We start from the raw sequence: 7221 nt of genomic DNA, 5'->3' as shown, positions 1-7221 counted from the left end.
GACGTTAGCGAAGTACGGCACTCAAAATCGTGATTTTCTTGTACGACGTTTATTTGCACGCGCTGTCGACTGCGACGAGGTTTAGCGTTCACTTGACTTTGTACATAGTATAGACGAAGTACGACGTTTGCGAAGTACGGCACTCAAAATCGTGATTTCTTGTACGACGTTTATTCGCACGTGCTGCCGACTGCGACGAAATGCAGCGTTCATAGTACAAACGAAGTACGACGTTCACAAAGTGATGAAGTAAAACGTAAACAATAAATAATAATAATGCAACCCACAATACACTAATTGTGTATTAAAATTGCATAACCTACACGAAGTACGACGTTCAAGAATACTAAAGAATTTTATTTGTGTTGTATATAATGAAAAAACAGCAAATTTTTTTGCAAATTACGTATCTGTAAATAAATGTAAACATTTAGCAACTAATCAAAATTGTTTTTTTTGCCTAGATATTAAAGTAAAACATAAAAAATACATTAAATTTATAAAATGCAACCCGCAGCACACTAGATGTGCATTAATATGCATAACCTTCACGAAGTACGACGTCCAAAAATATTAATTTTTTTTTATATTGAGGTTAAAAGTGAGAAAACATAATTAATAATAATGCACCTGCAATACACTTAATATGTACTGATCTTGCATAACCTTTACGAAGTACTACGTTCAAGTATAAATTAATATTATTGTGACTCGCAATACACTAAATTTGTATCAATATTGCATAACCTACACGAAGTACGACGTTCAAGAATATTAAAGAATTTTATTTGTGTTGTATATATAAAAAAACAGCAAATTTTTTTGCAAGTTACGTATCTGTAAATAAATGTAACATTCAGCAACTATCAAAAATGTTTTTTGCCTAGACATTAAAGTAAATCATAAGAATACATTAAAATTTATAAAATGCAACCCGCAGCACAACAGATGTGCATCAATATTGCATAACTGTTACGAGTACGACGTCCAAAAATATTAAATTTTTTTTATATGAAGTAAAAAGTGAGAAAACATAAATTAATAATAATGCAACCTGCAATACACTTAATGTGTACTGATGTTGCATAACCTTCACGAAGTACTACGTTCAAATATAAATTAATATTATTGCGACCCGCAATACACTAAATTTGTATCAATATTGCATAACTTACACGAAGTACGGACGTTTAAAAATATTAAATGTTTTATTTGTAGTTTGCATATAATAAAAAAAAAACAAATTTTGATGTAAATTACGTATCTATAAATAAACGTACACATTTAACAATTAAATAAACATAGTATTTTGGCCTAGATATTAAATTAAAACATAAAAATGCATAATATTTATAAAATGCAACTTGCAATACACCAAATGTGTATTAATATTGCATAACCTTTACGAAGTACGACGTTCACGAAGTACGTCGTTTACGAAGTGCGACGTTTACGAAGTACGTCGTTTACGAAGTGCGACGTTCACGAGGTACGTCGTTTACGAAGTGCGACGTTCACGAAGTACGTCGTTTACGAAGTGCGACGTTCGCGAAGTACGACGTCTACACATTAGGGCAACTCAAAATTATTGTTACGTTGTACGACATTCAGACGTTCCAACTGCGACTAACTACAGCATTCATTTGACTTTGCACATACGACGAACGAAGTACGACGTTTACGAAGTACGGCGCTTAAAATAATTTTGTTTTTATTAATTAATTATTTGTTTTTAAAACAAACGTTTTTATAATTAAATTTTATAATGGTTTAAATATAAAATATGACTTTTTAATATTATCAATATTTAAAATATTTTCTCCCTTTTGTGTGTATGCCTTATAGTTATAGAGCTGTGCGCTTCGGTAGACGTCGCCTGTGGAGCTATGTCAGTGGAGCGGTGCGCACATCCAATACCGAGCGGCTGCCTCGATCGGTGTCGCGCTGGTATACATATGGTAGTGGTGTGTGTCGATGCGTTGAGTGAGGCGATATGAACGGTGTAACGGTTTAGTCGAAGTTTATCATAAATGACGACGACAAAACGACCGATTATGTATACGTTCTGCATTTGCTTCCAATTTATCGACGTTTATTGCACATTTCCGCTATCGAATTCGAATAGGGCTTTGCTTGCGAGATTGCTTTATTTTGTGATTTTGTGGCTCGCCCAGTTCCCCACAGCGAGATTGCGGATGCGGCAAAACGTATTCTCTTACGTTGGCGGTCCTTATGCAATCAAACTTTGTTGAACTAACAAATGTTTGTGATTTAAACAAACAAAAATAATAAATGCGTCAACTCTCTAATATCCGAGCGAGAATATTTATATAATATTCGTAACGTTTATGGATTCGAAAGAATTTCATAAATTCACGTCGCATTCAATCTTGCGAAGAGTGAAGAGAATGTTTGAACTTTTAAATCGGCAAAGGTAAAAAATAATATTATAAATATTATTATTATGCCTTTATTGACCGATATATGTGTTGTGGTGTTTAACGACTACGACGACGATGATGACGATACATTTATCTCTATATCGTACGAAGAAAAGAAGAAACAGCGTGGCGTTACTTTCTTATATGTTAGATTGTTTCGCACAAACGCGCATATTCTTCATCTTTATAAACGATGATGATGAGTATTTTATTCTCTCGTCTGTCTCAAAAAACACAAAAACACAGTTCCCTGGTTGATCCTGCCAGTAGTCATATGCTTGTCTCAAAGATTAAGCCATGCATGTCTCAGTACAAGCCAAATTAAGGTGAAACCGCGAAAGGCTCATTAAATCAGTTATGGTTCCTTAGATCGTACCCACATTTACTTGGATAACTGTGGTAATTCTAGAGCTAATACATGCAAACAGAGCTCCGACGGAGACGGAAGGAGCGCTTTTATTAGATCAAAACCAATCGGTGGCGGTTTCGCCGTCATCGTACAACTTGGTGAATCTGAATAACTTTACGCTGATCGCACGGTCTCGCACCGGCGACGCATCTTTCAAATGTCTGCCTTATCAACTGTCGATGGTAGGTTCTGCGCCTACCATGGTTGTAACGGGTAACGGGGAATCAGGGTTCGATTCCGGAGAGGGAGCCTGAGAAACGGCTACCACATCCAAGGAAGGCAGCAGGCGCGCAAATTACCCACTCCCGGCACGGGGAGGTAGTGACGAAAAATAACGATACGGGACTCATCCGAGGCCCCGTAATCGGAATGAGTACACTCTAAACCCTTTAACGAGGATCAATTGGAGGGCAAGTCTGGTGCCAGCAGCCGCGGTAATTCCAGCTCCAATAGCGTATATTAAAGTTGTTGCGGTTAAAAAGCTCGTAGTCGAATTTGTGTCCCGCGCCGCCGGTTCATCGTTCGCGGTGTTAACTGGCGTTTCGCGGGACGTCCTGCCGGTGGGCTTAGCTCGAGAGGGCGGCCCAACTCAATCCCGCCGCGGTGCTCTTCATTGAGTGTCGAGGTGGGCCGGCACGTTTACTTTGAACAAATTAGAGTGCTTAAAGCAGGCTAAAACTTCGCCTGAATACTGTGTGCATGGAATAATGGAATAGGACCTCGGTTCTATTTTGTTGGTTTTCGGAACCCCGAGGTAATGATTAATAGGAACGGATGGGGGCATTCGTATTGCGACGTTAGAGGTGAAATTCTTGGATCGTCGCAAGACGGACAGAAGCGAAAGCATTTGCCAAAAACGCTTTCATTGATCAAGAACGAAAGTTAGAGGTTCGAAGGCGATCAGATACCGCCCTAGTTCTAACCATAAACGATGCCAGCTAGCGATCCGCCGACGTTCCTCCGATGACTCGGCGGGCAGCTTCCGGGAAACCAAAGCTTTTGGGTTCCGGGGGAAGTATGGTTGCAAAGCTGAAACTTAAAGGAATTGACGGAAGGGCACCACCAGGAGTGGAGCCTGCGGCTTAATTTGACTCAACACGGGAAACCTCACCAGGCCCGGACACCGGAAGGATTGACAGATTGAGAGCTCTTTCTTGATTCGGTGGGTGGTGGTGCATGGCCGTTCTTAGTTGGTGGAGCGATTTGTCTGGTTAATTCCGATAACGAACGAGACTCTAGCCTGCTAAATAGGCGTATTTCGACATCCCAAATGCCGGCTGGAGCCGGGTTCGCCCGGTCTCTATGTGCGGTTTTTACTGTCGGCGTACAAACAATTCTTCTTAGAGGGACAGGCGGCTTCTAGCCGCACGAGATTGAGCAATAACAGGTCTGTGATGCCCTTAGATGTTCTGGGCCGCACGCGCGCTACACTGAAGGAATCAGCGTGTCCTCCCTGACCGAGCGGTCCGGGTAACCCGCTGAACCTCCTTCGTGCTAGGGATTGGGGCTTGCAATTGTTCCCCATGAACGAGGAATTCCCAGTAAGCGCGAGTCATAAGCTCGCGTTGATTACGTCCCTGCCCTTTGTACACACCGCCCGTCGCTACTACCGATTGAATGATTTAGTGAGGTCTTCGGACCGGTGCGCGGTGGCGTTTCGACGTTGCCGATGTTGCTGGGAAGATGACCAAACTTGATCATTTAGAGGAAGTAAAAGTCGTAACAAGGTTTCCGTAGGTGAACCTGCGGAAGGATCATTAACGTGTAAATGTTGTTGTTTAGTTGTCACACATACACACACATTTTGTCTGTGCTGATCAACAAAAAACACACATACATACACTATTCGTATGATGATCAATTCTCATACAAAATTCTTTATTATGCGTCGAACGGAAAAGCAACAACGGGTCGTCTTGCATTAAGCGGATCTGTTGTTACGTTTTTCGATTTATTTTATAAATCGATTGTAAACGTGCCGTAAACGACGTTTTCAAAGAATTTTTTCGAACATTAACACGAATCAATATTGTCGAAAGATGGTTATGTGCTAACGTTTTATTATTGCTTTCGCAGTGCCGGTCTTAGCGTATTTCCATCATCGTATTCGCTTCGAAAAAAAGTACTAATACACAGTGGTGGTGTATAATTAATGTGCAAGAGATGTTGTTGTTGTTGTTGTAGTATTTGTATATGGTTGGAGTTATTTATAATAACAAACAAGAATGAATGAATGAATAATAATGGTGTCTGCCAATACGATCGTACTTTATGTACACGACTAAAACTTTATACATACAAACCATAATAATAAATAAACTCGAAACAACCAACAACAAAATTAATACGCTACTGTACATACAAATACACATTTATACATACCATCATTTTACTTAACCGATGGTGAGTGATGTTTGAAAAATAAACGCTTAGGCTTACGGTTTTGTAAGCCAGTCTTTGCGTATTTTCTTCATCGTATTCGCTTCGGAAAAAAGAAAATAAAGATGGTGTATAATTAATGTGTAAAAGAGATGTTGTAGTTGTAATTTAATTTGTAAATGGTTGGAGTTTATTAATAAATAAAAGGGGCTGTCTATTCGTCTGTACTTTATGTACAAGACTAAAACTTTATACATACAAACCATAATAATAAATAAACTCGAAACAACCAACAACAAAATTAATACGCTACTGTACATACAAATACACATTTATACATACCATCATTTTACTTAACCGATGGTGAGTGATGTTTGAAAAATAAACGCTTAGGCTTACGGTTTTGTAAGCCAGTCTTTGCGTATTTTCTTCATCGTATTCGCTTCGGAAAAAAGAAAATAAAGATGGTGTATAATTAATGTGTAAAAGAGATGTTGTAGTTGTAATTTAATTTGTAAATGGTTGGAGTTTATTAATAAATAAAAGGGGCTGTCTATTCGTCTGTACTTTATGTACAAGACTACAAAAACGTTTTATAACAATAAAAAGCTCGAAACAACCAATAACAAAATATACTACTACTATACTACTATACATACAAACGCACATTTATAAATACATAAAATCAATTTACTTTATCGATAGTGAGTGATGTTTGGAAAAAAACGCTTAGGCTTACGGTTTTCGGGTACCTGGGTTCCGCATGCGTCGAAGTAATAATTTACTTTAACGACGCGACGAACCGTAGGAATCTAAATAAAAAAGTTTATTAACTTTTTTAGATTCTGTGGGTTTTAAATGATATACGCCCGACTGACGAAGGAACGTTTTGCACTGCCTGTGCTTTTCTTTTGATTCGTTTTTATGTCGACGGACGTTCTTAGAATGCCCACCAAACGACGTATCACACAAAACACCCTACAATTGTATTGTTTGGTAAATATTGTTGTGATTAAGTTTGTAGCTGTGGCGTTTGTTTGAAGAAAACGTCTGGTTTTTCGACATATTTTCTATTTAATAAATATACATAATGCTTATCGCAAAAGGAGCAGAGTTTTATAGACAAAGTTGATAGAGAAAAAAAACCTAATAGATATATATACGTATTTATAAAACGTTAATATCATCGGGTTATTCTTTATGTAAACTTAAACTATAACTGCATACTCTTTTCGATAAGTAGAAACAAATGCCACTTTAATTAAATAAAATATTATAAAATATAACGCCGAACGTTTCTTTCGATTGGTCCGTTTCTCACATATACATCACAATTGTAATAACCTTAAGTAGTTATTTTTGTTGTTGTGTGATGATGAAACGATTTCGATGTGGAACGGTGCGTTATGTAATAATATTTTAAATTTGTTTGAAAAGATTACCCTGAACGGTGGATCACTTGGCTCGTGGGTCGATGAAGAACGCAGCTAATTGCGCGTCAACTTGTGAACTGCAGGACACATGAACATCGACATTTCGAACGCACATTGCGGTCCTCGGATATACTGTTCCCGGACCACTCCTGGCTGAGGGTCGTGTCAATTTCAAAGACTGCTCGGTTTTTGTCTTAAACACAGCGCACAATGTTGTGTAGACAATTACGTCGGAGCGTGTTGGGTGCAAATATGACGCGTTACTATAATTGTTAATTGATTGTCGGTTGTCATAATAAAATATTATGCAACGTAGACAACAATAAAAACAATATAAATAATAACGCGGCATCCTAAAACGCAATAGCGGCTGACATTCTTATTAGTTTGTTGGTACAAGTTGGTTTAGACGTAGCACGTCCGATATTAAAAAGCAGCCACAACGCTTAAATTTCGAACGAAGCGATCGTCGTGTCCGAGACGTTAAAGTTGTTTATATGCATATTTTATGCACTATAATTAACAACAACAACATTCTCGCAACGACGTCAGATCGATG

The 7221-nt window shown here is 38.3% G+C and overlaps 2 non-coding genes across 2 annotated transcripts; both read left to right on the top strand.

The window, feature by feature from the left end:
* The first annotated feature begins 2688 nt into the window (after positions 1 to 2688).
* On the top strand, positions 2689 to 4610 carry LOC135267679 (small subunit ribosomal RNA). Its single transcript, XR_010336067.1, has one exon. It is a non-coding gene; the product is annotated as a small subunit ribosomal RNA (ribosomal RNA).
* A 2058-nt stretch (positions 4611 to 6668) lies between these two features.
* Positions 6669 to 6825, top strand: LOC135267684 (5.8S ribosomal RNA). Its single transcript, XR_010336073.1, has one exon. It is a non-coding gene; the product is annotated as a 5.8S ribosomal RNA (ribosomal RNA).
* Positions 6826 to 7221: the final 396 nt, after the last annotated feature.

Source organism: Tribolium castaneum, unplaced genomic scaffold (genome assembly GCF_031307605.1).
Source record: "Tribolium castaneum strain GA2 unplaced genomic scaffold, icTriCast1.1 ptg000077l, whole genome shotgun sequence".
NCBI classification, from domain to species: domain Eukaryota; kingdom Metazoa; phylum Arthropoda; class Insecta; order Coleoptera; family Tenebrionidae; genus Tribolium; species Tribolium castaneum.
Note: the sequence above shows the minus strand (reverse complement) of the source record. Positions and strands in the feature narration are given on the sequence as shown.